This window comes from Octodon degus, unplaced genomic scaffold (assembly GCF_000260255.1).
Source record: "Octodon degus isolate 3935 unplaced genomic scaffold, OctDeg1.0 scaffold00088, whole genome shotgun sequence".
NCBI classification, from domain to species: Eukaryota; Metazoa; Chordata; class Mammalia; order Rodentia; family Octodontidae; genus Octodon; species Octodon degus.
Genome location: NW_004524664.1, coordinates 10,017,367 through 10,028,425, shown reverse-complemented (window position 1 = coordinate 10,028,425; position 11,059 = coordinate 10,017,367). Strand labels below are relative to the sequence as shown.

Here is an 11,059-nt window from a genome sequence, read left to right as displayed (position 1 = left end):
AGGCTGTCTTCTAGAACAAGCTCCTTCTTTCCTCGGCCAAGAAGACTTCTATAAAGATATTGATGGGCCATCCAAGGTTCAGCTCTGCTGGCATGAGAATGGCATCTGGACAAAAAGATGGAAACTCACAGTGACTTCCTCTGTCCTCTACTGCTCCTGGAGCCAAATACAAATTGAACTTCAGAGGGATGGAGAGGATGAATGAAAATGAGTATTTCTTCATTTTTATCCCTCCTCTCCTGCTTGGTTTCAGTCACTACCTTAGCAACCAATAACATCTGTTTCCAGGTAACCCAGCAGATCATGGGAGTAGCACCTTTGGACTCCATCTCTATGGGGCTCTTCTGAAATCTTCCCACAGAGTTGTGTTATTTTTTCCAACAAAATGTTTTTCCATTTCTAATGTAGTTCTCCTTTTAGTTTGGAACCAGGGACAATGATAATTTTGTTAGAAATTGAATTGGTTACAAAGCTCTGGGAGTGAGTATGGTTTAAATCCTCAGGTTGGATTTCTTAGAATTCTGGGCCAAGTCTATTCCATTTCCCATATACTCAGAGGAAGTTTGAACTGCTGTCATTAGAAATTTGTGTGTGTGTGTGTGTGTGTGTGTGTGTGTGTGTGACTTAGGTTATCATAAAACCTGAAAGATGTGAAGGTGTGTTTCTCATCATGTCTATTGATTTTATCATTCTTTGTGCCAAGCTAATATATTTGGAACCATATGATGCCAATGGGCCAGGCAATAATTACCATCTTTTTAGTTTCAGTTTGCTATTTTGAAAAGACTAGAGCCTATATAAAGACACCAAATAAAATTTTGTTTGACTCAGCATTTCCAAAGCATAGACTTTTCTAAATGTTCTCTCACCCTTTCAACATGCATGGTTAGATCACGATTACAACTTGGTAGCAACAGAGGAAAATTCAGTTGCTATTTTTTACTTCAATTTTTAAATTGATTAGAGTTGCTGTCATTTGAGAGAGCAAGAAAACTTTTGCAAATAACAATCTCTCGTTGTATAAAAGAGTATAAAAGGGTAAAACTAAACAGTGTTCTGTGAACACAGTTCCCCAAAGAGTCACTGAAGTTCTGTCAGAGGAGAATAACATCAGTAATGCATGTGTGTGGTTTAGCTGAACTCCACAGGTACCCTGCACCCAGACAGCATGCCACCCTTCACTTTATTGCATTTAAACTAACCAAGTACACAATTCACTCTGCTTAACTTTATCTAAAGTATAGCATTTAACAAGAGAATACATGACAGTTTATATTTGGCTGACATCATCTAAGATCCCTTCTACCACCTGTCATCTTTCAATGCAGGAATGGACAGACCATGTGTTCAAGGATGTGAGGAAGGAATGTCAAGCAAGTTAATACAATCTCATACCCTCTCTTCTGCTTTTACCTCTTATTTGTCTGTCTTGGTAAAAATTCATCTATTTTATTATGAGGCATTTTTGTATTCTCCATGCAATGTTTGGCAAATTCCCAAATGACTTTCCACTTCCCATCCAGACAAGATACATAACAGTTTCCAAACGTTAGGTCTCATCTCTTTCCACTCGTTGAGATGCAGTATGTAGCCAGTGCTCTTGTTAGACTAAAACACCTAATTTGAAAGTATTGGACACTTAGGTTGCCATAAACCTCTCTTCCTCCCACTGGCTTCTTCAGTTCCTGAAGTGTTGATTACTATTTCCCACCATGGCAACAACAAATAAAAAGAAATTCACAGCAGTATTAAAGTTCAGAGCAACTTCTCAGTTCTAAGCCAGTCTCAAAACCTAGCAGTTGTGTGCAAGACAGATGTTTTGCAAAAAGAACATGAACCAAGAGATGGAGGGAGGGCTGTAGAAGACAGAAAAGAATCCAGATGTGTCATACATATTTGCCAGCTGCCCACGAGCAATGCAATCATTATGGACTGCAAACATGTGCTAATAACACTACATAATAAACATAAAATTTAAGCTAGACTATCATTAGCTTACTGGGAAATTCTTGGAAGCAGAAAAAGTTGGTTATCATTCATTTAAATTATGAAAATTAATCATCAATTACATGAAAGTATGTTGTTCTCTGAGGAGTCCACATCAAATGTGAATTCAAAATAGAACTTTCATTTATCAAACCAATACAGTTGTGCAAAATTGTCCACATTCCCTTTCTTCCCCAATATGAGCTAGTTATTTCTGTGCATTTTTTGACCATGGCTGCACACAACTAATTACTAATTTCACAGGATCTATTTACCTCTCTAGCCCTCCCTCCAAATATTTCTGTGATCTAAATTAAGGCAATTATTTTACTGGAAAAAAATGTTCTAATATCTTGGCTCTCTGTTCTCAGTCTTATTATTGTGATTAGGAGCTATTCCTCAAAAATCAAATGATACTGAGTGCATGCTGGTTGAGTTACATAGCATCCAATTTTTTTTACCTTAGTTTCTATCTGTGTTATCAAGAGGGAAAAGAAATATGTAGTCACCATTTTAAAATAGCCAGCACCTACAAGCAGGCGCAGGGGCCAGGAGTTTGATCCCTGAGCCTGCCGTGCAGGCCCTGCCCGCAGGGTGGATTGAGACTGGGTGTGGTGGTGTGTGCCTGTAACCCAGCTCTTGGGAGGCTGTAAACAGGCAGATCATTATGGGTCTGATCTAGTAGTGAGACCCTGAACACCCTGTAGACCCTTTCCTAAAATACAAAAAAAAAAAGGGCCAAAACTTAATTATTTTCCACAACATTAAAGTGTTTTCAGTCTCTACCCTTACTTCCTACACTTGGTAAATTTTCCCTTTATTCCTCCATTGTGTATGGTACCAGTTATAAAGAGATCACTGTCCACAGCTCAGACTTAGGAAGGCAGAAGTTTACTCCTCTTACAGAACATCTACATTAAGTATGTAGCCTTCGTTTAGTAGCTCTCAATACTTTGAGTCTTTATGTTTTTGATATTAATTCCTTATTAAATAGTTTGCAAATATTTTCTCCCATTCTTTAGGTTGTCTTTTAGTTCTGTTGATTATTTCCTTTGTAGTACAGAAATGTGTTAGTTTGATATAGTTGGATTTATCTAATTTTACTTTTATTATTGGTGGTATGGAGTTCTATCTAAAAGATGTCATTGGCTACACTAATATTATGAAGTATTTCTCCTATGTTTTCTTGTAATGTCATAATTTTGGATTTTATATTTAGTTATTTTGTCCATTTCAGTTGATTTTTATATGCATTGAAATAGGAAGGTTTAGTTTTATTCTTCTAACTCATGTAGACCCAATTTTTCAAGCATTATTTAACATTAAGAAGAGGCTGTCTTTGGTCCACTGTAAGGTTTTGGAGATTTGTTCAAATTGAGTTGTCTATTTAAATATGAATTAACTTCTAATGTCTATGTTCTGTTTAGTTTGTCTACATATTTGTAAGCCATTTTAAGCCATGTCCTGTGTTTCAAATGTGAGCACCCTTTTATTTCTTTCTCTTAAGACTTTCAGAACCATATTAGGTGAAGAATGATAAAGTCAGATATTATAGTCTTAATCTTACAGAAAATACTTCATTTTCCCATTTTAGTATGATGCTAATTGTAATATGTACATATATAAGCTTTAGTATTTTGAAATATGTTGGTTCTGTACCTGTTGGAGTTTCATCCTCATAAAGTATTGAATCCTATCAAATGCTTTTTTCTTTTTTCTTTTGCTTTGTTTTGTGAAAGTGTCTTACCATGTAGTTCAACCTAGCTTGCAAGCCACTCTGTACACCAGGCTGGCCTTAAACTCACAGCAAACTTCCTGCCTCAGCATCCTGAGTGCTGGGATTACAGGAATGTACTACCATGACCAGATCAAATAATTTTTCTGCATATATTGAAATGATAATTGCTTTCATTCCATTGATATGTTCAATCATATTTGCATCACAGGAATGAATATAAAAATGTAATCTTTTTCGTGGTCTGTTAATTCAATCTGAAAATATATTATTGAGAATTTTTGCATTTATATTCATCAGGGAGATGTATTTATCATTTCCTTTTTATCTTTGTTTAGATTTTGTATCAGAGTGATGCTAGTCTCATTAAAATATTAGAAGAGTCCTTTCAATTTCAATTTTCTGGAATAAGTTAACAATTTAAATTACTTCTTTACTGTCTTCTAGAATTGTGCACTAAAGCCATTTGGTCCTGAAATTTTTTTAGGTGAGAGACTTTTAATTATTACTTTGATTTCACTCATTGGCCTGTTTAATTATTTTATTTAAATTTTGCTCAGCTTTTATGTGTTCAAAAATTTATGTATTTCTACCAGTGTTCCACAATTTTAGCATATAGCCTTCACAGCAGTTTCTTTTGACTCTTCTCTTTCTATGCCATCAATTGGGATGCCATCTTTTTCAATATAATTCTGCATACAGTCATCCTTTCTTTAATGACCAAGTTTTATTCCCAGACAAGGTCATCAAATGAGTTGGTCACTACATGAAGAATTTTATATAGTACATTACAATATTTAGAACAAAGAAATGGTCAAAGGAAACTCTGGCTTCATGATGACTTTGCTTTTATTGGCATAAACTTTAGGTGTAAGACTGTACTGTAATGTATAACAGAACATGGAATTAAAGGATTTTATAGATCAGCAACATTTACAGTACTGTACTGTTGAAGAAGCCACCACAAGGCAGTACTTCCACTCATGTTCTGGCATAAGTTGGAGTCGTGGGTTCTAAGTCCAAACAGAGCACACTGATTGTAGGTCTGAACAGTCCTTAAACAGGTACATCATTAAACAAGAAATAGCTGTGTTGGGGTCTTTTTTTCTTGGTTACTCTAGTTAAATGTTTGTCAATTTTTGTTATCCTTTCAAAAGAGAAATTCTTGATTTCATTGATGTTGTATATCATTGTATTAGTTTCAATTATATTTGTATTCTGATCTTTATTTCTTTCTTTTTACAAATACGGGGTTTTCTTTGTACTTGCTTTTTTAAGTCATTGAAGTACACCGTTACGTTACTGAGGAGATCTTTTTTATCTATGCATTTATTAATATGCATTTATTACCCTCTCAGTGATGCTTTTTCTGTATCTCTCCAACTTTGATATGTTATACTATCATTTTCATTTCTTTGAGACTTTTATCTCTTTTAATTTCTTCAGCTACTCATTGGTCATCTACAGGCCTGTTATTCAATTTCTATGGAATATATATATATATATATATATATATATATATTCACTTTATTTTTAAAAAAATACTGAGGCTCAGTTGTGCTCTAACTTATAGTTGATCCTGGAGAGTGTCCCACTGTATTTTGCTGTTGTTTGATGAAATGTGCTGTAAGTGTCATATTCATTCTGTGGTATGGTTTCATTCAACATTTCATTTTTTATTTTCTATCTGGATGATCTATTCATTTGAGTAAGGCACACTGTTGAAATCCTCCACTATTATTGTATTAGAGTCTCTTCTCTCCTTTTAGATCTAATAACATTTACTTTATATATCTGCAGTCCCATTTTGGGTGAACATATATAATCATTGTATCTTCTTGCTGAATTGCTTCTTTTGTTAATTGTCTTTTTGTCTCTTTAAGAATGCTTTATCTGATATAAATATGGCTACTTCTGTTTGCTCCTGGTTTTCATTGTCATGGTGTATCATTTTCAGTCTACACACATCTTTACCAGCAAAGTGAGTTTCCTGAAGGCAACCTATAGGAGTGGGGTTTCTTCACCATTCATCAGATCTACATCTTTTAATCCATTTGTATTCAAAGTTATTATTTTTAGGTATTAACTTTCTCCTGTGATTTTCTTGTCTGCTTGTGTTATGTATTTTATTTATTTTTGTATTTGGTAGTATTCTATTATGCTGTATTTTGATACATTTTCTTGTTTCAGTTCTTCTAATCATTTTTATATCGTTCTGTGTTTTCAGGATGGTAGATATTATTCTTTTGTTTTTAGTGGAGAACCCCTTAAATATTCTTGCAAGGCCAGCCTGGTGACAATTAATCCTCTCAGTTTCTATGTGTAACAATATATTTCATTTTTGAAGAATGATGTTGTCGATATTTTGTTGTTTGATGGTTTTTGTTTTTCCCTTTGTCAAATCTCTCATCACATTTTCATCTGGCTTGTCGAGTTTCTGCTGAAAAATCTGCTCTAAGAATAGAAGCCATTCTCTTGCTTTTTTCTTGTTGATTTTAGAAATCTTTATCTTTTAATTTTGACCATAATAGAGTTCAGTAAAGGTCTACTGTGTTTGATTCTCATCAGAGTTTTTGGGCTTTTACCCAAATGCCCATATTTCTTTGAAGATTTTAAGAGTTTTTGGCTATATAATATATTTTCAAATTTTTTTCTCTTCACCTTCTAGAATTCTCATGTGTGAATATTTCTTCACTGAGCAGTACCCCACCAAGTCAGGTAATTTTCATTTTATTGAATATTTTACCTTTATTTCTTCCTGTCTGAGTAAGTTGATTCAAAATACCAGTATCAAGTTCAGAACTATTTTGCCTATTCTATTCTGTTGTAGATTATCTCCATCATATTTTTTATTTCACTAATTGAAATTTCTATTTCCTTAAATTTTAATTGTTTCTTACAATATTTCTTTACATTTTCCTATTTGTACTTTCATGTGTAACACTGTTTCCTTAGGATCATTATTTAAATTGTTTTTCAGCCTTTTCTTAGTTTTCTTTAAAATTGGGATCTATAACTAGACAATTCTTTTAGTCTTTTTGGGGAAGATTACTTTTCCCTTTTGGATGGAAACCTTTATATACATCTTGGGTCACTACATTGATGTCTGTGTGTCTGGCATCACGTGTACCTCTTATGTCATTAGCTATAATGGAAACGCAAAGTGAAACTACAATGGGGTATCATCTTACCCTAATAAAATGTTACCCTTAAGTGTTTTCTAAAACCCCAGCAAATTCTACTAAGGATATTATGTAATACTGTTGGTAGGAAAATAAATTAATATAGCCATTCTGGAGAACATTATGGAGGTTTCTCAAAAACCTAAAAACACTAATGGTTTGTGCTTATATTTTTTAATCAATTTGGCATGCCTGGGCCAGGAAGATAGCTCAGCAGCATAAGCACCTGCCTGGTAAGTGCAAGGTCCTAAGTTCAATCCCCCATACCAAAAAAAAGGAAAAAAAAGCCATATATTTTTGTAATCTGATCATCTGCTTAGAAGATAACAATAAGTAATGTATTAACCATTGTAAATTTCCTATTATCTTGTTTTTAAATTCTGTAACATTGATTTCATTGTTTTTATTGTTCTCGCTAAAATAAAAGAAAAAAAACATAAAAGTATATCTACCATATCATTCAGCTATCCATTTTCTGGGTAAACATGCAAAGGAACTGAAGTCAGTATGCAAAAATACCCATGTTTATGTGGAAGCATTCACAATAGCTACAATGTGGGAAAGGCTTAAGTGCCTATCAACAAATGAATAGATTATGTGCTATATACAACATGGAGTATTTTTCAGCCATTTAAAACAATGAAATCCTGTCATTTATAGCAAAATGGATGAAATTGGAGGACGTCACCATAAGTGAAATAAACTAGACCCAGAAAGACAAGTACCACATGTTCTGTCTCATATGTGGACAATTAAAAATAAAGTTGACCTGAAAATAGAAAAGTCATTATGGGAGAGTGGGCCAAGAGTGAGAGGAGGTCGTGGGAAAGGGGAGTTTTGATCTGACCACATTAAGTGCCTGGATGGAAATATGTTGAACTCCTTCAACATGTACAATTAATGTGTGTTAATGATGAGTTTGCAGGGCTGCTGAGATGGCTCAGTGGTCTAAAGCACCTACTTAGAACAAGCTTAGCAAAGCACAGGGACCATGGTTCAATCCCCCAGCACCACATTCCAGCCAGCCCCGCCCCCTGGTGGGCTGAGCTGGTCACACACACACACACACACACACACACACACACACACACACAAATAAATAAAATTAAAAAAAAATAATGAGTTTGCAGTAGGAACAAAAGGATAATTTCATGGTATGTGCCCTGCACATCACTCAGCAAGAACTAAGTGCGACAGTGCTAGGAGCCATGTGACAGGTGGCACCCTCCAGCAAGAGGCCAGTATGAATGATGACACTGGCCTCCTTTTGCACTTTCAAGTCTCACATGTGCTTCACACTTTTTATCCTAATCTGTAGCTCCCACAGATTAAGTTACTGCCAATATATAGAGAGTTTCTCCTCTTTGCTGGGGCAAGCTTAGAAATGGAGAAAGCATTAACCTTTTGTTCTGAGTTGGTAAGTATACAGACATGGTTCTATATTTATATAGAGTTCCCAGGCCAGCACACAGATAGACATTTGCCTATCAGAAACAAGAGTCAATCCAAGCCAAGCCACCTTTGCCCCAAAGGTGTCTTCAACCTACCACCTCTGCTTTTATCATATTCTTAATGTTCGAAGGCCAGATTCAAATAGAGGATTGCTAAATTAATGAGTCCTAAGCCAGAATATTGAAACATTGAGAGAGCCAACCCCCTTAACTCTATGCCTTGAATTTTAAACTGTAGCTCACCTTCTTCCTACCCATGAACCCCATTGTGTACTGCAGGGACCTCATGAACATGCACACCAAGACACATTGAGTTTGGTACATTGAGTTTGGTAGGTACTCTCACCTTACACACAGCCGATCTTTGGTTCCTTTCATTAGCTCTTAGGCCACACATGACAGCTTTTTAACCTAGTCTTTGGAAATAGTTTTTGATGGACTCTGCTCAGGCTCAGAAAGTCAAACCAAGATTATTTGAGCAAAGAATTTGGTTTGAAATGAAAATTAAGTGGTCTTTGGGTGAAAAGTCTTTTGGGCCAGGAGTCTCCCTGTTTGAGTGGAGATGGAGGTCAGAGACAAGAGCCAGGACAGAGATGGCAGAATAATGGCTAATTTCCTGTGAAAGTGGGCTTTTGTATCTGTGAGTGGTACCAGGGACTGGACTTTGGACCTTGCACTTGCCAGGCAGGCTCTTGTGCTGCTGAGTTATATCCCCAGCCCAAAAGTGGACAGTTGTATAATTTGCCTTGACTAGTTGTTCAACCAGTAACAACTATCTACCACAAAAGGTCTTAGTGAATAGTTGTGCATATCCATTCTTTATTTTCTCAGCATTCATAGGGAAAGTAAGGAGGAGCGAAAAGATTTGGTGGCTGCTCCTCTAACTTTTATGATGGGATGGAGGAGGTGGCTACAGAGATGCAAGACTAACAGTCGGAATGTAGCTCTATGTTTTCTCTGTTACAATATGACAGTGTGCACAGTACTGCTCAGGTCTCACCAGCATGTTTTTTAATTTATGGTCCATCTCTTTCCTAAAACTGTATCAGTATCATACTTTAGTTCATTACAACTAATTCAACCTTTTAAATTTTGTTGCCAAGTTGAGTCCAAATCCTTGTACTGTGTGTGGATAAGACCTTGAGAGATACAAGTGCGCACTCTTGAAAGGGACCATGGTGTGGCCTGCAAGAAATAAGAAACCAGCCAATTACAGTTTGAGGATTGTGATAGCAATGATGATTTTATTCCTGCAAATATACCTTTAAACAAGAAATCTAGACCACCACCAAAAGAGTTAAAACAAGACAAACCAAAACTTGCTTTGAAACTATCAGGAAGAAGGTATCCTACAAGAGAAAACCCCTAAAAAGGGGGGGCCTTAGATGACAAGATCTTCCAGAGGGGCACAGAAGCTGTTCTAGCTTTACCAGTGAAGGAATATCCACCAGTCACTGGTGATGTGCAAAAGTCTCAAGATAAAAGCATTGAAAAACATGGTAGGAGTAAAACAGAAACAATGAATAAGTCTCTACAAATCTCTTAATTGCAGCTTAGCTGGTGACTATTTAGATTTGGACCGGATCACAGAGGAAGGTGACGCCTGTGCTCAAGGGGAAAGAAAAACACCTGACGCTGCAGCGAGGTAGAGGAAGACGCTTTCAGCAGGCAGTGACGGCAGCAGTGCCGGAGACACCGAGCCCGAGGAGACAGCTGGTAAAGATTCTGAAAGTGATTCTGATTGTGATGAGAGTGAAGATAATGAGGAAGAATTTATTATGAGAAAAAGAATAGTAAAACAAAATAAAAAGAAAGAAGAGAAGGTAAAATCCCCAGCAGAAAAGAAAGAGAAGAAATCTAAATCCAAATATAATGCTTTGCTGACTGCAGTAGACTCTTCTCCAGCTACAATCAAATCAGAATCTCAGTCTTCACCAAGGGAGGTTTCTTTTTCAGAGGCCACTAGGAAAGCCTTACAGACATGGAGTCCTTCAGCTGAAAGCAGGAGGCCAAAGTGGGTCCCACCAGCGTGTATAAGTAGCGGCAGCAACAGCAGCCCACTGTCAGGCGTGACGGTGAAGTCCCCAAATCAGTATCTCCGCCTTGGCTTATCCAGATTAGCACGCGTTAAGCCTCTCCATCGGAAGGCCACTGGCAGCCGAGTGTGGTAACAGCGAAGTGCTTGGTTAGCAAGTGTGTCTGTAGTTGATTTGTATTTATAGTTGAGGAGGGATTGTAACATAGAGGAGTCCTTTAACGTATCATAGAAATGATCTTTGAGATTGTGAGCCTCTGAAGAGCTCTTCAGGACTTTGGGAGAGGTTGGTTTATAAATTGTCTTCTCTTGCCATTCCTCCTGAAGAGCATACTCTTTTTTTCTTACGTGTCATACATCACTGTCATTAATCGGTGGCAGCTTGATGTGGAGGAAGCCGTGTTGTCTGTGGGCGTGATGTTCCTTCCTAGCTCTGTCTAGTTTGCAGCAATCATTTTCAGGAGGCGTTTCTGAAATCCTATAAGCTATTTAAGCTACATTGCCAGTTTTATTGCAAGGATGTTTTACATTTTATCCAAATATTACAGTAAAAACTAGGACTATTTTACCTATTAAAATTGTTACTCTATTATAGAGTGTATCCCTTATTTGGAGATAGATGTTTATTTTATAGCATAGAATTTAATGATATTTTACAAATTCTTCACCG

General features: G+C 36.4%; 1 pseudogene; it reads left to right on the top strand.

The window, feature by feature from the left end:
* The first annotated feature begins 9,529 nt into the window (after positions 1 to 9,529).
* Positions 9,530 to 10,525, top strand: LOC101583020 (annotated as a pseudogene).
* The last annotated feature ends 534 nt before the right edge of the window (positions 10,526 to 11,059 follow it).